The following is a 17,279-nucleotide window of genomic DNA, read 5'->3' as shown; positions in this document are numbered from 1 at the left end:
ATGGGCTCCCGTGCCCTCCACGCAGGTCCACCGTGAATCATTAGTTCTGGAAGAGTTTCCTCTGTTGTTTCTTCCCCAACTCTTCCTGCAGTATCTCTACTTTTATTAAACTGTATCTTCCTGGACTATTAGTGTGCTCCCTTGCTATTCCGCCATCTTTCCGGACCCCCGATTGCACTCTTCTAAGTTGAATTAAAGTAGAGCATTTAAAGCTTTTATTAAAAAATTTATTTATTTATTTATTTATTTGAAAGGTAGCATTAGTAGAGTTACAGATACAGAGGGAGACAGAGAGAAAGGTCTTCTATCCACTGGGTCACTTCCCAAAAGACTTCAATGGCCAGAGCTGGTTCAATCCAAAACCAGAAGCTATGAGATTCCTCTGGCTCTCCCATGTGGGTTCAGGGGTCCAAGCACCTGAGCCATTTTCCATAAGCAGAGATCTGAAGGAAGAGGAGCAGCCAGGACACGAACTGATGCCCATGTGGGAAGCTAGCATCCCAGGTAGAAGCTTAGCCCAGCATTTAAGGTTTGAAACAAAGTTGGCTGGGGAAAAAGTTTTGCAAAATTTGTGCCACCCAAAATTAAGATGACATGCAGTGGAAGAACTATTCTAATTTCTTATAACCAGTTCACACAGACTATACAGGTTACTTTAAGAAAATGTCATAGACTCAATCTGAAAGAATTTATCAAGTACAATAAACTCAAAGTAAAATCATCATAAAAGGATTTACAGCTTATAACAAGGTTCAGAAGCAGAAGCTTCCTTCCACTTGACCCCTCAGAGTCCTTCGAGCCTCCCGTGAACTCTGAGAGGTGTGAGTTACCAAAATCTGGTTTACACTGAACTTCTCAGGACACATGACCTGAAAAGGAAGATCAAATGACATCAAGGTTGTCTGGTTCTTGCTCCTCGTGTCAGTCCCTCTCTTGTTTACAGAGAAACGAGACCAAGTGGCAAAGCATCAAGTGTTACTATCATGTGACATGCCCTGGAATGTCCAATCTCTTTTTTCTCCAGTGATAAAGAGGTGGATATTCTTCTTGGACTGTAGCATCTGTGCTGTCTGCTCCACACCCACAATGGCAGACAACCTCTGGACATTGTACTTGGAGTAGAGGATGGTGTGGGTCCATGTGGCTACTCCTCTGTGGATGGCTTTCAACATATTACAGACTTTACTTTAGAAGTGTTGGCAGCTCATAGAAAATCAGATTCCTGGTGTCTTTTATTGTATACCTTTTGTAGAAATGGAAGTGCTCTGTAAGGAGCAAGAAGTGCTTTTCGCCTTGAAGGAAGAAGTGTCTGGCCATGGAGACACCAGATATCTGGGTGTACTCACAGATATGGGTGAAGTTCAGTTCCTCCTTCTTTCAGTAATTTCAGAGACTTACAAAGTCAAAGTAGGAGGGAACATAGATGAAAGTGTGGAACATGAATGCATCGCGATACTGAGGCAGAATCTTGTTCACGAACAAGTTAAACCTGGCATCAATTACTGAAGTTAGGCTCTCGGCTTCCATCTTCTGGAAGACATGTGGGAACTATGCCAGGACATGACTGATGGAGCCCATCATTGGGACATTCCTGCCCAGTACCTGGCCTTGCAAATTGACACCATGCTTGTTGAACACTGAATTGATCTGGGCATCCTGGAGGGACCCAAACAGCAGCATTTGGCAATAATACTGGGACCAGTTATTGAGGCTCCGCATGCGCACTTGGAAAAAGTCCACCCCCTGGGAGTCCAAGGGCAACAGGTTCATGTGATTCCTCAAATGCAGGACTTGCTCCCAGTTCTGCATCAGGTAAAGATGTTTCGCTGAAGTGTTGCCACTCCAATCTGAAAGTGGTCATGGACGTTGCCCATAAACACGGCTTTGTAGTCCTCAGGCCTCTTCAGGTGAGGGGATCTCTCCTTAGGATCGGGCTATATACTCCCTGTAATCTCTTTTTGTTACTCACAGTCATCTTGTTCCGGCTGTCCCCCTCAAGGATGCTGATGAAGAACTAGCTGCACGATCCTCAAAGCAGCTTCTGGGAAGGGCTCCACTGTCAGTACCTTGGGCCTTGTTGGTCCTCGGTCCCTGAAATCATCGTCATCACCCACCCCCAAGTTTCTGGCTTTGGCGTCTGCTGTTGTTGCCAAGCACCTTGGCATTGGCTTTGAGGATGTGATTCAGCACGCGCAGGCAGTACACATGGCGGATCTCCTCCCTGTTCTTCAAGGCAGTCCTTTCTGAGTAGAATGGGTCCCAGTAAGAATTCATAATTAAAAAGAGCTCTTTCTGGAGGAGAGTGAAGAGGCTACTTGGTTTTTGGTGGCCAGTGAGGAACTGGCTGTTGGTTTTGTTCCAGGTGTAGAGGCTTCTGGAGATGCAGCGACTTTAAGTCAATATCCTTTGAGGCTTTAAATATTTCCAACTTCTGAAACTTGGATAAAATGACAAGCTGGCCCAGGATGAGCCATTTCAGCTCCTGGGTATTTTTGGGATTTGTGGCAATAGTGTGAATTTCCTTTTCTTTCAGTTCTTTATTCACATGCTGTAGAAATGGATCTTGTGATACTTTCAGAAAAGAGTTATCCCTGTTCCCAAGGTCTTCAAGGAAATTGATTTTCAGGCTGAACAGTGACTCATGTTTTGCTTTTGTGAATTCCTCCGGGAATTCCTGGGATGTGCCATGTGCTCCTTCCCCACCTTTTTCTTTAGGGTCAGCAGGTAAGTCCACATCCTCCTGCATCCCCGCAGACTCTGAGACAAACTTCCTCCATATTGGCATCACCACCACCATCTTCATCATTCATTCCTCCCTCACCCACAGCACTGTCTTCATCCTCTTCTTCCTCCTCCTCCTCCTTGCCTTCCTCAGAAACATTCTTTAGTGGAGCAAGAAGTTTGTGGTACCCAGAGATGTGCTCAGGCTCACTACCTGCTTCACTTTCAGAATCTGAAGTATCTGAACTCTCAGACAGTTGACAAATGTGTGCTTTTTCTTCTTTTCTGGAAACTCTGTCATAGAAGGGGTGCCCCTCGCAGAAATCCCTAAGGTGCTTCTGCTTTTTAGTCAAGGTATTGAGCAGCTGACTCTGGATCACGTGGTAAACTACTTAGCATTAGTTAAGTCTGTAATTGTCAATACATGGATTAGAAAGATAGAATTATGCCACCACAATATATCTTAACCTATTTTTTCTTGATTTATCAGTATATGTATCTGTATCTGCCTCTCAAGATCTAAATGAAGATTGGATTCTCTTCTCTTAATCTGGTCTTTCATTTGTGCTCTGTAGTTTTATTGCCTTTATCAGTTTGTATGGTTTAAATAATGTGACAGTAACAAACAACCCCCGTCTTTGTTCTTGCCCTTGTTTGGTGCAGCTGTTAGGAGTCCTTGGCTCAGATAACCAGGTTACCACATGTTCCGCGGATTTTTCAGTGATTCAATCTCATGACCTGTTTTAGACATTTGCCATGGCAGGAGAAGTATATTAGAAAAGTAACTCTAAGTGATTAAATGCTTTATTGCTGAAAATATCTCTACGCACATTTTATTGATCAGAATTCATAGCTGGCCACATCAAACTTTAACTAGAATAATTATCTTTGTATTAAGAATTAGGAAAAATTATTGGTCAACACAAATTTTTTCTATAATTTAATATAATCTTATAATATCACTAACCAATAGTGGGATACGAAAATTACCATTTAAAGTACCATTAAAATTTCTTTCTACTTTATCCACAATTTTTTCCAACAAAAAATCAAATTTTTATAGATAGATTTTTTTCTCTATGTATTCCTTTTTATGATGAATATTGTTTTGTGCTTTTACTTCAATCAATTTCTATGTGACAAAAGAGTATAAATTATTTACCTTCTATGAGATCATTAATATTGTTATATTACACCTGAGAAAATTTATATTTAGAAAGAGTAATTCATTTCAGCAAGGGCTTAGAGCAAGAAAGAGGCAAAGTCAGGATTTGAACCCAAGACTACTGAACATTCAATTAGTAGGTAGAATGGGTGTACTAGCTCAGATTTAGCATATTTTTACAATTCAGGTCAAGTTTCATATCTTCTGTAAATCTCCCAAATTTTTAGACCTCTGTGATCAATCTTTTCCCTCAGCTTTTTAAATGGTTGTCTACCCCTGGTGAACAAGACCCCAGCAGAAGGAACAGGCCATCAAGGAGAGAGGTGCCTTTCTCTGAAGGGAGGAAGGAACCTCCACTGTGATACGGCCTTAACTAAACAAGTTCAGAGTCTGTGAACTCAAGGGGCTTCCATAGCCTAGACAGCTCATAGCAAGAGTCTCGGGTGATTGCTGACGTCATAAATAAGAGTGCCAATTGTTAAATCAACAACGGGAGTCACTGGGTACATGCTCCCCACGTAGGAACTCTGTCCTTAATGTGTTTTACTATGAAACTTAAAAACACTACTAGTCGAACAATACCCTATACCTTTGTGCGGTTGTGTGACTGCAGCCTGTTGAAATCCTTGCTTAGTATATACTAAGTTGATCTTCAGTATATGAAGGTAATTGAAAATGAAACTCGATAAAGGGCGGGACGGGAGAGGGAGAGGGGAGGGCCAAGGGAGGGAGGGAGGTTGGGGGGGGAAGCCACAACAATACAAAAGTTGCACTTTGTAAATCCACATTTATGAAATTAAAAAAAAAAAGGTTGTCTATGTAAATATTTTAGTTTTATCTATGCCAGCATATTTATATTAAATTTTGTCAAATAGAGCCCAAATTACTAGAAGTGAATATTATCATTAATTACAATCAAGTTTGTGGCTCTGGTTTGAACAGTACTATATTACAAGCTTCCATCACTGATTAAGATGACCATTCTCTCATGACTAACTACAACAAAATCACTTACCACCAACTCTGATATATGACATCCAGCATACGTGATCTCTGGCATATCACATCCAGCATATGTTATATAAATATTAGCATGCATTATTAATTAATTAAACATATTCTGTAATCTGAGCACATTTGGGCGCCAATGAAATCTCAGAATACATCTTGGCAAGGTGAAGTCCTAACACTGAGATGAGCTGCTAGCACCTCTTTTCCAAGGGCTCTCACCATAACTCCATTTCAATCACTCCCACATCCACCTGTGTGCTTGTCGTCAGCAGGATTTGTCTACTGAATTAATAAATTCAGATGCCCCACTTTCTGGTCACAACCTCCTATGAACCCAGACCTGTTGGCCCTTTCTCCACCATTCATGTAGGGAAAGATATGGAAATTCCAATATCTTGAAGGCTTTCCTTCAGCCCACCTGTCACCACTTTCCTCTTTTGAGTTTCTTTCCATGTGCTTATTTTCCATGGTTTGTGCTTTCAACTTGCATTTATCTAGTAGGAAATATTAACTCAACATGTCCATAGTTAAAATCAGCTTCAGAGCCAAAACCCATCCTCTCCCAATGTTCCAGCAAATGGTAGCATCATTCACTTTGTCATCCTGATCAAGAACCTGAGTACTACCCCCTGAATCTTTTCCCTTCCTCCTCTCACACACTGAATATTTACCTGTTGGCCCTACCTCATATATTTCTGTCAAATCCTTTCTATCTGCCACTACCCAAGCTACACCTTGATCAGAGCCTGTGTGCATTGCAGCAAGAACTTATTAAATGGTTTCCCAGTTTTCTATCTAGTCTCCCTCCAGGTCATTCTCCAAACTACAACAAGATTGACCTTTCAAAAAACACAAATCTGTTCATGTGAAATTTCTATGCAAAAACTATTACATGATTTCTAATTGCCCATTCAATAAATGTGAAATTTTTCAGTTTGAGAGCTGTTTCAAAATGTTGCACCTACTTAATTCCTTTAGTACTTTCAAGTCCTATTGAACATTCAAGTCTCTCTACATTACAGTGTTTGAAAAACAAAATCCTAGGGCACTGTACATTGTTTCCTAGGAGAATACTTTTTTCCCCTCCACTCTGACTTTTCCACCTTCTCTCCCTAATTATTTCTCTTTCTTAGAACCCTAGCATTATTTGCTGCCTCTTCTTTAGACACTGAAGTCTGACTTAGATATCCCTCTTGTGTTTAGTGTATAAGAAATCCCCCCAATGGTTTCACCTAGAGTTATATTGGCTGGTCTTCTAAATTATTCCCTACCAATTCACCCTGGAAGTATTCCCAGACGATTGTCCATGCATCTAGAATCCCAATACATTTTCCATTAATCTATCATCATCTATTTTTGCATCTCAAGATGAAATTTCTCATGATACCTCCAAACCAATTTTGTAAAATAATGTTTAAGGGGTGTTTTAAATATTTCATATCCCATAGGAAATGCATAAATTTAGAGACTATATGTGAAGCATATCTTTGAAGTATACTTCCCTGAAAAAATATTTGAATGACAGAATCACAAAATAAGGTACAACTCTGTCTTTCTCCAATTACAGGTAGCCAATTATGTTGTAGTTAAGTGCAGGTGTGTTTTGGTAAGAAGGGGTTAACAAGATATTTTATACTGAGTTATAAAGTCACCTAGAAATATGACATTTTTAAGTTTCTGTTTTACAATAGTGATATCCATTTCAATTTTGCTTAGCTTACAAATTGAAATAAAAAGAAAAGTTTTTTTTTCCTAATTGCTCACATTGCAAAGTTTGAAATATGAAAAATCAAGCTGTGTTCTCTCTGGTTCAGTATCACCTCAAGTAATAAAGTTTCTGCAATTAGCACTTTGCTGACAGTTTGGTTGATGATCCATGAGGCAGAATGGAAGCCAGCTCACTCTTCCATGGCTGTAATATCACAGCATAGCTAAGGGAAGTGTAAATTTTGAAAGAAAAGGCAGTGGATATGTCCTGAAGAAACCCAGGGAGCTAATATGCTGAATAAGAAGGTGACATTTTTTACGTAGTTAACTTTTCTGAGTACATTCAAATTATAGCTGCAACTCCTGGTTATCAGCATTTTATTCTCAAATGGAGCTTGAATCTTTTGAGCTCTTGTAACTGTGTAAATCTTTACAATATATATTTTATAATTATTTGTAATGTGTATATGCTTTATAATTGTTTGCAAATTAATTGGACCAACTTAACTAAACTTAAAATACTACTCTATTGCAAAACAAACTTATTTCCTTTTCTATCCCTTTCAGGGAGACAAAAGAAATTTCTGTGTTAACAAAATCAATGCAGCAAAACACATTCTTAAATGCAAACTAGAACTCTCTGTGGGAAATATTTAAAAATTCACAATTTGTATTCATGATTTTCTGACTTCCTTATACGACATCTGTAAAATTGGCTTTCATACTCCAAGTCAGAATTTTGTGCAAAGAGGAGTCAAAATGAGTTTGGAATATCACTTAGAAGCATTGCCTATCAGTTTACAAATCAATTGACTCTGAGATTCGTTTTTGTTCAAGTGCAAAGCTTCATGGTTGCATAATACTCCAAGGAGTACATATAACAGTACTTTTCTTTCATTATTGTTTTTTACCTCCACAAAATCAAAATAATACATTTGCTAGAAGAAAGAAATATTCCATGATTAGTTGATTCTTGTGACAAAGTGTGGAATTATTGCCTCAGGAACTTAGTGTAGTAGGGAACATATTGACACTAACAAGAAAGTCACTCTGAGGTGCTCCAGTAAGTTTTGGCACTTACTATTCTCGGGTCTGTCTACGATGAGTGTTGATATGATTCTTCCAATTTCTCTAGAGAAATAAATAAGACTTAGAAAGTGTTTGTGAGTTGATTATTTTTACTCATTTTTGTTAACCTATTTTAACTTATTGCATTATTATGAGAGCTGTGATTCATAATTCACTCCAAAATATTTACCCCAAAGATTTTATTTCACTTCTCTGTTTTTGTCTAGCTGATTGCAATGTCTATTCAAGAGAGGCTGCTAAAAATCCCTTATCAATGCTATGCCCCACTATTCAGAACACACATCATAGTAAGAAAATACTTAGAATTGAAGCTCCAATTTCTGCAAAGTAAATGTATGTACTGCTTTATCAATTTTTGAAAGTTCAAATTGCAAATAAATTCTTTTGACTTGGAAGAAGTTTGTCTTCTTTTCTGATCTCTAGTAAATATTTCATGTAGATATCCCAGAAAGAATTATAAATAGAGGTTTAATTTTCATAAAATTTTCTAAGGCCTAAGTTTGGAGATACGTTTTACATTATTTATTTATACAGGTACAGCGTGCTTTAATATAAGCCTTTTTTTTAAAAAAATTAATATAGGTGAAAGAAGGTTCTTAATTTCCATATCCACTGAAGTAGGGTTTTGGATAAAGAAAAGCTCTCTATTATCTCTTATTTTTAGAAAGTATGTTCATCACACCTTAATTTCTAAGTCAATTAAAATTGTTTTATAGTAATTTTGCATATATTCTGAGATACTCAATATATAGGTATTTTTTCAGTACTGAATTATACTATGGAGACTCAGTTATGAACAGATCTTTTTAATGATTATATATAAAGCACTTGAAGCCTCTATTATTTTATAATAGGCAATACCTAGATGAATAATGAATTGGACTCATCCTTCTTATGTGACTCTAAAGGTCAAACTATACCACCTGAATATTTTTATCCTCTATGAATATTTCCATTTAAGAGTTTATTTAAAAGAATTTTTAAATCTTCTCATTATGTCTTAACAGCATGATATCATACTCTACTTTTTGACTTCTCCATTTGATACGGAATAAAATTGCATCATATGGGCAAGGTACATCAAGTTAAAGTCTTCAATTTAGAAGCTTTCCAGAATCAAACTGAGTCAATCTATGCTTTAAAAGTCGTGCACAAAAAGAATCCCACATAAATTACTGCATGTTTAAAGGTTTCTGATTTTAATCTAATAACTGAAATATCAAAACTACATTTTAATTCAAGTATTTGGGCATCACTAACAGGTGTTCTCATCAGATTTAGGAACCCTGCAGCAAGATTTATCAGTGTCAAAATGCTAAAATCCTAAATTTAGTGCTGGAATCCCTTTCAAATGGCATTTATATTTTATATCTCAACCCACTTTGAATCCCTTGAGCATCTTTTCTATTTTATTAGTATATTTTGCTGTTTTTTTTAATTCAAAGGCTTTTTAAATTATCCTAAAGTCATGTACTTACCATAAGAAAGTAGCTGTCTTTTTAGAATGTAGATGCTTAATTCGCTCATAAAAATCATTTCCTCAGGTTGGAAGAAGTTTTTTAAACACTAATTTTAAAACTCTAATCTGGTATTCTGAAAACGCTATTTCAGTATTTATATGTAATAAAAATGGAAAGGTAAAGAGCATAATAAATTTAGTTTAATCTAGCATGGCACCAGAGTATGATATTTTTGCATAATCAATTACATAGATATTGGAGTAAATACGGATTAAAAGTGTCTTTGTTTGGGAGGACCCATTGTTCCAAGTAACAGGTATTACTTTGAGGTTGTCACCTTTACTCGTCTCTGCTGTTAACATTTCCTGCTATCGCCAACTCCATATAACATTGCCTTGCCCTGGACATGCAGAGGTACTTGACATTCTGTGGGTGAACTCAGCAAATGTTTTCATTGTGTGTAAATATACAGCTTACTAAAGAAATAAATTTAAAATGTAGAATGTTCATACCAATACTATTTGTGGTTTCTTTACTTTTATATAATTAAAGTAAAATCAAATACATTGAATAATAAAACTTTACTGTATATAATTTAACATTTGGTGATTCAGAAAGCACTTTAAGCTATTATGGTTTCCTCAGAGTCAAGATTATTCCATAATGCTTTTATTGTACTGGTAAAACATGGAGATATTGATTACCAAAGATTTGCAGTAGTTGTAATGTTTTATAAACTGTTTTTTCCATGTCTTCTCTTAATATCAAAAAGGTCAAAATACAGATAGACTTCTATACATGAACATATGTCCTAGATATTCATTGATTAACTTCAAGCACTTCACTTTACTGTTTCTAAAAGTACGTATTGTATTTTGTCCTTTAATAGCCTCTTCCTCCTTCCACTTTGACCAGATTATACTTCAAATTACCTACTACCCAAACCTTAGAGTATCAGTGTCATCCTCATCTATGTTTTCTTCCTTCTTCCTCTGAATTGGAATGGTCATCAGAACATATGCCTGTACCACTTAATAGAACCATGCACATGTCTTCTGAATGGATAGCCCATTGATTACCAAGAATCCCTTTTTGACGAGAAAAAAGAATGGACAACATTGTTTGTTTATACATGCCAGACTTTACTGTAAACACTGGAAATACATTAAAATATCTAAATCTATTTTTAATACTTTTTAAACTTTTATTAATAAATATAAATTTCCAAAGTACAGCTTTTGGATTATAGTGGTTCCCTCACCATAACCTCCCTTCCACCCACAGCCATCCCATCCCCCAATCTCTCTCCCATCCCATTCACATCAATATTCATTTTCAATTATCTTTATATACATCAATTTAGTATATACTAAGTAAAGATTTCGACAGACTGCACCCACAAAGACACACAAAGTATAAAGTACTGTTTGAGTAGTAGTTTTACCATTAATTCACATGGTACAACACATGAAGGGCAGAGATCCTACATGGGGAGTAAGTGCATAGTGACTGCTGTTGTTGATTTAATAACTGACACTATTATTTATGACGCCAGTAATCACCCTAGGCTCTTGTCATGAGTTGCCAAGGTTATGGAAGCCTCTTGAGTTCGCCAACTCCGATCTGATTTAGACAAGGTCATAGTCAAAGTGGAAGTTTTCTCCTCCTCTCCCTTCAGAGAAAGGTGCCTCCTTCTTTGATGGCCCGTTCTTTCTGTTGGGATCTCACTCACAGAGATCTTACATTTAGGTTGTTTTTTGTTTTGTTTTTTTTTTTTTTTTTTTTTTTTTTTTTGCCAGAGTGTCTTGGCTTTCTATACCTGCAAAACTTTCATGGGCTTTTCAGCTGGATCCAAATGCCTTAAGGGCTGATTCTGAGGCCAAAGTGCTGTTTAGGATATCTTCCATTCTATGAATCTGCTGTGTATTGGCTTCCCATGTTGGATTGTTCTCTCCTTTTTTATTCTATCAGTTAGTATTAGCAGACACTAGTCTTGTTTATATGATCCCTTTGATACTTAATCCTATTATGATCAATTATGAACTGAAACTGATCATTTTTGATTAGTGTGATGGCATTGGTACATGCCACCTTGATGGGATTGAATTGGAATCCCCTGGCATGTTTCTAGCTCTACCATTAGAGGTAGGTCTGATTGAGCATATGCCGAACTGTACATCTCCTGCCTCTCTTATTCCCACTGTTATATTTAACAGGGTTCACTTTTCAGTTAAATTTAAACACCTAAGAATAATTGTGTGTTAATTATAGAGTTCAACCAATGGTATTAAGTAGAACAAAGAAATACTAAAAGGAATAAAACAGTAAGTTGTTCCTCCACAGTCAGGACAATGGCTGATCAAGACATTGTTTCTCATAGGGTCCATTTCACTTCAACAGGTTTCCTTTTAGGTGCTCAGTTAGTTGTCACTGATCAGGGAGAACATATGATATTTGTCCCTCTGGGACTGGCTTAATTCACTTAGCATTATATTTTGCAGATTCCTCCATTTTGTTGCAAATGACTGGAAATCTATTTTTCAGAGTTACAGAGAAGAGAGAGAGAGGTCTTCCATCTGTTGGTTCACTTCCCAAAAGTTCCCAATGGCCGGGACAGGACCAAGCTGAAGCCCGGAGCCGGGAATGTTATCTGGGTCTCTCAAGAGGGTGCAATGGCCCAAGCAATTGGTCCATCTTCAACTGCTTTCCTAGGCACATTACCAGGGAGCTGAAATAGAAGTGGAGCAGCTGGGGCTCAAACTTGAACCCATATGGCCTTTGTATCTCATTATTTAAAGCAACCCTGATCCTGCCTGCTGCTCTAATCTCATGTAATTTCTGATTACATTTCCTCTTGCTCTTTTTTGTGCATCTACCCTGGTGGTCTCCTTGCCATCACTTATGTCCATAAAATGTTTTCATGTTTCAGGATCTTATATTTGCTCTTGCTTTGCCTGAAAATGTCTTCTCACAATTATCTGGTATACTTCCTTCTTTATTTTATTGATTGATTGATTGATTGATTGATTTTGACAGGCAGAGTGGACAGTGAGAGAGACAGAGAGAAAGGTCTTCCTTTGCCGTTCGTTCACCCTCCAATGGCTGCCGTGGCCGGCGCGCTGCGGCCGGCACACCACGCTGATCTGAAGTCAGGAGCCAGGTGCTTCTCCCGGTCTCCCATGTGGGTGCAGGGCCCAAACACTTGGGCCATCCTCCACTGCACTCCTGGGCCACAGCAGAGAGCTGGCCTGGAAGAGGGGCAACCAGGACAGAATCCGGCATCCCGACCAGGACTAGAACCCGTGGTGCCGGCACCACAGGTGGAGGATTAGCCTATTGAGCTGCGGCGTTGGCCTCTTTATTTAATTTAGGTACATTGTTCAGCTGTTACCTTCTCATTTAAGAGATGAGTTTACCAAAGGTTCAAAGTTCACTAACTTGTGCAGTTTTATAGAACTAGGTATTGATAAATTGCTCTTAAATCCTGTACTTTACTTTAACAACAGTTAAAGTATTACCTTCTTTCCCAGCTTAAAATATCAACTTTTATTGTGGTAACCATAGCCCTAAAAACAACAACAACAACAACAACAACAACAACAACAAAACTTCCTTTGTCATCTTACGCTGACTCTCCAATGTGTCTGACACAGTTGTGACAATGTTCTTGTCTGCAAAACTAGAAAAATGTCACCAAGTTGCAATGTCATGTTATTGCATAGGCTCTTCTTCACATTTATATTTATTAAAATTCTATTCATTTCTCAATACACAATTGAAACTTTAATTCTGTCGAAATAAATTCCAAGACTTTAGGGGATCTAGTTTAACTGCCTAATTGAGAATATCATAGAGCTACTGACTCTTGGAGACAAAGTCCGTGGATTCGGATCTGGCTTTAATGTTAACCAGTCTTCTGGCTTCATGAAAACTTCTTCATCTCCACATATGTCAATTTTCCTTGTCTCTAAGATGAAGTTGAATGCAGTAGTTACTTCAATTTATTTGTTTGAAAGGTAGAGTTACAGATAGGTGCGGGGTGGGGGGTGGGGGCTTCTATCCACTGGTTCACTCCCTAGATGGCCGCAATGGCCAGAGCTGTGCTGATCTGAAGCCAGTAGCTAGGAGATTCTTCAGGGTCTCCCGCACGGGTGCAGGGGCCCAAAGACTTGAGCCATTTTCTACTGCTTTCTCAGGACATAGCAGAGAGGAATTGGAAGTGAAGCAGCCAGGACTCAAACCAGCGCCCATATGGTATGCCTGCACTGCCGGCAGCAGCTTTACCGGCTACATTACAGCTCTGACCACAATAAATCAAATCTTAAAAAAAAAATTTAAATTTGGTAGGACAAGGAAAAATATCTAATGGGTTAATTAATTACTTAAATATAAATTATAAACATTTGAAGGAAATATAAAATGATGTTTGTATTTTTTAGGAGAAGATATCTTAAGAATATAGAAAATTAGGAAATTATGAGAGATGTAGTTAACACAACTGACAACATATAAATTTTAATTGCCTATTTTGGAAAAGGCAACCCAAACAAAACTATAAAAGAAGTGACAGACCAGTAGATTGTATTTTAAAATATGTGATAAGTTTTTAATATCCATTCCAAAGATCTCCTATAAATTCAATATAATCTGAAGATTAACCCAATAAATTTGTAAGAAAAAATGTTGCATAACTAATATGCAAGTGTCAAATAAATATTTTAAATACTTACATTAAAACTTTCAATTATTTATTTGTTTAATTTTTTATTTATTTGAAAGAGTTACAGAGATATGGGGGGTGGGGAGACAGAGAAAGAACTTCCATCCAGAGGGTTACACCCCAGATGGCTGCAATGGCCAGAGCTGAGCCAAACCTAGCTAGGAGCCAGGAATTTTATCAGGGTCTCCCTCATATGAGACAGGGGCTCAAACACCTGAGCCATCTTTGTCTCTTTTCTCAGACCATTAAGAGAGAGCAGGATCAGAAGTGGAGCAGCTGGGGTACGAACCAGAACCTATATGAGATGCCAGCGGCAGCTTAACCCACTTCACCACAATGCTGGTTCCTACAGTAATGTTAAGTGTAAAGTAAAGATCAGTATTAATTTGATTTTGGCAAATGTTTGAAGAAGTGGTCAGCCTTCTACATTGCTAAAGACTATAAATACGAATGTTCTTAAAGGGTCTATAAGTAGAGTCTATTAAACATTTTAGTAGTAAATATGTGTCTTGATTGACCATTTGATGCGGTAATTCCTCTTCCATGTGTCTCATACACACACACACATACACACACACATTTCAAATGGGATATTGGCTGCTGCTCCAATCTTAAGTAATTTCATTTTACTCTTCATCTCTCCCCCTTTTTGTACGGCTGGCATACTGGCCTCCTTGCTGTCACTTAAATACACAAAATGCTTTCATCTCTCAATGTGTTTGTATTTGCTCTTGCTTTGCCTGGAACTGTCCTCCTGTGGTTATTTTACAATGTTACTTCTTCATTTAATTCTGGTGCTTTACTCAAAGATTATCTTCTCAAGGTTTTCCTTAAATATCCCACATAAAATCACACTGATGTTGCTCTTTATGTCCTGCCTCTTTCTTATAGCCCTTCTTTGTACCCAGTATTTTATTGAATTGTTTATTCTCTGCATTTTTCATTTGAAAGTATGTTTTATAATGCAAGAACTGTACTTTGGTTGGAACATTATTGAAGGATACATATAGACTCTATTAAAGCATTTTGGAAATGAAGATATCTCCTGATTGATTTGATTCATGAAGTAATTCCTCTCTTATGTGTCTCACACACACACACATACACACACATGTGTGCTTTAAAAGGTAAGAACTGTGCTGTGGTTAGAGCCTAATCGTGAGCTCACATGATAATGCACAATATTTAGTAGGTGCTCAACGAGTATTTTGTTTACTTGAATTAGTTTTCTTGCTTCCCCTGTACATTAAGAGGGAGCACTAGATATCCATGCTCACTACCGACCCATACCTATACACCTGATAAAACCAAGCTTTTAATTCAATAGAAGTCTTCTTTTCCTATTTATCCTGAATGAACTCCAAACTTCACACATTTCCTAAACCCTAACTGCCATGACACTCTATTCAAGTCCGTACCCATTTTTACATTTCTCTATCTTCTGCCTGTGTGTCCATTTTGCCCTCTGGAATTCACAGCTGAGCTTTAGCAAAATTCTCTGCATCTACAACCCCTTTTCTGTTGTTTTCTTGGCTTTCTTTAATTAATGAAAACATGGCTCCATGAAAGCAGAAAGTTTCCTTGCAAATATGTTAGATGATGGCTATTTTTATTCCCATGGCCTTTCTCTTTTTTTGGATCTGAAGTTCAGTAAACACTTTAACTACTCGCTTTTACTTTCAAATGAGTCCCTTTTTCTTCCTCTTCAAAATTCCTTTTACTTGAATCTCATGTCCTCTGTACCATCCAATACCTTTAATTGTTACTGCTATTCTTACATTCCCAGGCTCATCCCATTGATCCATTGATTTCTTGACTCTTTTGGCTTCAGGCTTGCTTCTCATGGACAACAGCCCTTTTTTAACCATGGTTATTTTAATAATTTATGTAGATGTTTCTTCCAACACGGTAAATTCTCTGATCATCTAATTCCATATTCCAGTGATTTCCTTTTTCCACCTACCTTATGTATCTTGTTATATGTCATCTTCAAAAACAAAACATTCCATATTTTCATTGCACTTGCCCTTCTTTATGATTGATACTATCTATCATTCCACTTTTCTTTCTCTAGTTGGAAAATGGAACTCATTAATATCACTCAGATATTAGTCAATTGATTCAAGCAACTTTTCACTGTCCCTCAACTTCTTGATATTCTCATTCCCTTCTTTACCTATTTATTTCTGGGGACTAATCCTTACAATCACTTCCTAATGCACACAATCATATTTTCCTGCCTTATATCAATTTTACTTGTTTGACAAGGACACAATTTGGTTAAATCCAGATCAGCATTCTCTACACTTGAAATTCTAGAGCAAAAATAGAGATAAAATATATGACACCCATACTTGTCTCAATTTAAATTCATAATAATAAACCTCTTGAGAGGTTTATTAGCCAGGCAATCACACTATTTCCTATTCCATTAATTTTTTTTTGACAGGCAGAGTTAGACAGTAAGAGAGAGAGAGACAGAGAGAAAAGTCTTCCTTTTCCATTGGTTCACCCCCCAAATGGCCTCTACAACTGGCGATTCGAAGCCAGGAGCCAGGTGCTTCCTCCTGGTCTCCCATGCAGGTGCAGGGCCCAAGCACTTGGGCCAGCCTCCTCCACTGCCTTCCTGGGCCACCGCAGAGAGCTAGACTGAAAGAGGAGCAACTGGGACAGAACCCGGGGTGCTGGCGCCACAGGCGGAGGATTAGCCTAGTGAGCCGCAGCGCCAGCCTCCATTAATTCTTAACCTCTGGATTTTCAGTTTCATGTCTTCCCCTCTTTGATACGTACAGAACCTCCTTCCAGTCTTTACTCTCAGCTGAATGCAGTACATCTGATTTTAAGAAGAATATTGAAATGACTAAAAGAGCGCATCACATATCCTCACCACATCTACCCATGTTTCGCATAGAAACCAACTCTCTCTGCTGTCCACCACGTTGCCTGTGGTGAACTGCATGCATTACTATTGAAAGCCATTTCTTCACATGTGCACCAGATTCCAGCAGATATTTAGCAAAGAACATTTTCCAGCAGTTCTCCTCCTACATCCTCTGCTCGTCTCCTACATTCGATCCTCTCATCAACACACAATTTGTCAAATATTCTTACCACTTTCTTATCGTCCAGCTCCACTACTGTGGTCTGTGCTTGACCATTTCTCTCCTGCATTATTATTCTGGCTTTCTTTTATTTTTTAAGTCTGTTTATTTATTTTAAATACAGAATTACAGAGAGGCAGAGAGGCAGAGAGAGACAGAGACAGAGACAGAGAAGTCTTTCATCCGGTTGTTCACTCCCCAGTAGCCACAAAAGCGGGAGCTGCATTCCAAAGCTAGGAGCCAGGAACTTCTTCCAGGTCTCCCATGTGTGTGCAGGGTGTGCAGGGGCACAAGGCCTTTGGCTT

The 17,279-nt window shown here is 38.0% G+C and overlaps 1 pseudogene; it reads right to left on the bottom strand.

Moving 5' to 3' along the window:
• Window positions 1–968: 968 nt before the first annotated feature.
• LOC133759124 (U3 small nucleolar RNA-associated protein 25 homolog) lies at window positions 969–5,653 on the bottom strand (annotated as a pseudogene).
• Window positions 5,654–17,279: the final 11,626 nt, after the last annotated feature.

The sequence above is a fragment of the Lepus europaeus genome, chromosome 5 (assembly GCF_033115175.1).
Source record: "Lepus europaeus isolate LE1 chromosome 5, mLepTim1.pri, whole genome shotgun sequence".
Taxonomy (NCBI): domain Eukaryota; kingdom Metazoa; phylum Chordata; class Mammalia; order Lagomorpha; family Leporidae; genus Lepus; species Lepus europaeus.
This window is presented reverse-complemented; position numbering and strand designations above follow the sequence as displayed.